Raw genomic sequence first — 3,647 nt, forward strand, 5'->3', positions numbered from 1 at the left:
CAAAAATAAAAACAAGAGAAAAAACAAAGGCAGCCAAGCCTAATTATTTTGGTCACACACCGAAAGCACTTTGTCAAAGCCAATTTTAGGTATTTCGGATCAATGATTCATTTCCTACTCAGAAGATTCTCAACTTTTCAGCAAAATAACAATGAAAGACACGTAGCGCCATGTGGAAAGGTCGGTTTGACAAAGTCAATATCGAACAAAACCAAAGTAATTCAAATTGTTTGGGGCATGCAAAGACGTGTTACCCACACTGTTGTTATGTTAAGTTTTAGAATATTTGATTTGATTGTTATACCAATTTCAATTCCATTCTCGTGGAAAGATTTAGTTGGATTTAGGTTCAACTTCTCAACTCCCAAAAACCAATTACAAATTGTATGATTAATTTTATCATACTTCAGTTGTTAGGCTACAATACCCAAATTAATACTTCGATTGTTATTATAAAAAAAAAAAAAAATCGTTGCAGAAGGTTAAACAATCTTGTAATTTGATGATATAATCTGGTGTTATAATATTAAATTATTAATTTTAATTATTATATTAAATCATTAATAATATCAAATATCTTAAAAAGAATTCAAATTTACAACGAAATCCTTTATTATTTAGTAAACGATTTTCATTTGATGTTTAAAACAGTAATAGTAATGATTTAAAAATGGAATGGTAGGCGTTTTTAACATTATTGTTAACATCTAAACAGCTTGGATTTAATATTTATAAAAATAACAATTAAAGCAAACCCTTCTGGTGATTATTGTGTAGCCCCAATCTTCTGGTTCAAGGAATGAGAATCCACCATTATCGTCAAGCAATGAGTTTTTTAATGTTACACGATGACCCAAAGGGCCGCATTTGTTAAATATAATAGCTGCAAAACTGATGATCTAATCATTGATTTATTAGTGAAGGAGAGAAGAGATTTGAACTCTCTCCGATTCTCAGAAAAAAAAAATGGAGAAATCCCAATTTATATTCAATTTTTTTTTCAATAAACATACAATTCATGATAGAATTTTCACTAATTTTTTAGTCCTTTAGGTTCCCCCCACCCCTATTTTTTTTTTGCAATTTTTTCAATCACAACCGGCCAATAAAATTTTCCTTTTTCCTTTTCTAATTAAGAAAGAAAACAGGATTAAAATGAGTATTTAACTTTCATAAAACAACCCTCTCTAAATTTCTAGTAAATATGAATTTCTACACAAAAGGGCTCCACTTCCTTCAATTTTATTACAAAGTATTAGTAGTTGGTATAGAGATATAAAGAAAGGTTCCAGGCAGTTGTAGCACAAGTGACTTTTGCCCCCAGACCCACGAAAATTGAATGAAAGTAAGACGCGAAGGAATCAAAAAAGTGTTATGAGATTGGCCGACGCCAGCCAATGAGACCACACTACCCAATCAGCTAGCCACCTCCTTTGGACTCATTTGTTCTCAACACTTGACAAACTTTTTAATTAAAGAATTTAACATTTTTCAACATACACTAAAAGTTAAAAAATTTGAGTTTAAATTTAATTCAATTTATTTATATAATTATTTTTAAAACATAATATTCAATAAATTTGAATTTCAAATTTCAAAAAAAAAAATTTATTTCATTTTTAGATTGTAATTTTTTATAAAAAATTAAAAAAATTTGATCAACAATCTCAAACTCTCTCTCTCTCTTTCTCCCTCTCTTTAGTTTCCTTTCTAGTTTAATTTCCATTCCCTCTCAATTATTCTCCTCCAAATATCAGAATTTTAAGCCAAACGCGTTTAGAATAATATAAATAAAATTGGAAGATTCTTATGTCATAGACTATGATTATATTAATCAATAAAATTAATTAATCAAGTTTGAAGGTACTGATTAAGATGGCTTTGATCATAAACCTTTTTTTGGCACAACCTTTAATTGTCATGTCTATAATTATTTATTTGGTTATCTTTGATTACATCATTGATTTGTTTGTTTTTTAATTTTACCAAAGCTGTTTCCGCTGATGGAATTCATCACTTAGGAAAACTTAATCACATGAATGAATAATGATCATGTGATCAAGTAGGTAGACAACCAAACTCATATTCAAGATATATCATTGTCTTTTTTCTTATTGTTTGCCACCCGTTTTGGTTTCGAATTCTTCCTCAGCCTTCCATTTTTATTATTTGATTGAACTAGAGAAAGTGGGAAAGTTCAGTTAATATCTGAATATTTTCATGACAATCTATTGTCCAATTGAGAAAGAAAAAGTTTGGAAAAATTGAAGACAACAATGTAAAAAATGTTAATATATAATAGAATTTGAATTTAATATAATTCAATTTATTCATATAATTATTCTTAAGAAATTATGTCTAATAAATTTAAAATTCAAAATTTTAATACATACAAATTTTTTTATTATTTTTAAATTACAATTTCTTTTATATTAAAAAAATAATAAAAGTTATTTTTTTTCTTTAACACTTGAAATAACCTGAATGGGGGAATGGTCTGAATCCCTATAATATCAACTCCTCCATGTGCAATGACCTTTGTTTTGTTTACATATGGCAGTTAAGGTAGTTGTGCTTCCACGCAAATATATGGCTCAATGGCCTCCAATTTGTTGTGTGGACTTTTCGGCTTTGAAAACTTCGTATTCAAAAACAAATTAATAAATTTGATTCACTTGTCGGTTTGTATTCTTTTTTTCACATTAAAAGCATATTACATAAAATTATTATATTATAATTAATCAATTATAATTCATAAATATATGAAATTTATAATTGTTTATTTTCATGGAATAATTATAATAAAAAATTTGCAACTGAAATGCTCCACATGGTGTGGAAGCCCACAGGTTCCGAAGCCAAGAGCCAACCGTTTTTATTGATTGATTCCCGTTCCACCGGTCAAAAGTCAAGCTTTGTTTGAAGCATACGATTTCTTACCAGCTGGTTGGCTTGGAGTTGGAGATACCAAAATTTGTGCCACGTTGACATTGGACTGCCTCACGCTTGATTTGAAATTAGATTTGGATGTTTGGCTTCAAATTCAGAATCAACAGAATTTGGAATGAGGGCAGGTAAGCATTTGTTGTTTTTTATTTTTAATTAAATAATATAATTAATATATAATTTATGAATTTTATTATCGAATGCTCTAATAATATTTTTTTTATATAAAGAGATAACAATATAAAGATAGATCATATTTTCAAAACCCATAATTTATTTGTACGGCAGTTAATTGCATTTACTGTATTCAACATTATTTCAACAATATGCAAAATTGAAGAAATTATCATGTAAAACAATAAGTTTATTAAAAGTAAAGTTTTAAGTATTTATAGAAAAGTTAATTTGATACATTGAACCCTAAAGTGACAGTATAAAAAAAGTATTTAATTAATTGAATAATTTTTGAAAAATATTCAAATAGTTGAATTACATTCATTGTATCTTTTAACTTCAAAATTAAAGCTTCTAACCCATCAAAGAAGCCAAAAAAAGAAAAGAAAAGGCACCAAGAGCAATTCTTGCAACTAAACCACAATGTATGTTCAGGAAACTGCAACCCCAAGCCTGTTTCTGTTGCCATTCAATAAACAGAACCTGGAAGGCTTAGGCTGGAAATTCCTTCTCCTTTGCATGTCATG

Source organism: Durio zibethinus, chromosome 13 (assembly GCF_047325235.1).
Source record: "Durio zibethinus cultivar Kanyao isolate XHJ-2024 chromosome 13, ASM4732523v1, whole genome shotgun sequence".
Classification (NCBI taxonomy): Eukaryota; Viridiplantae; Streptophyta; class Magnoliopsida; order Malvales; family Malvaceae; genus Durio; species Durio zibethinus.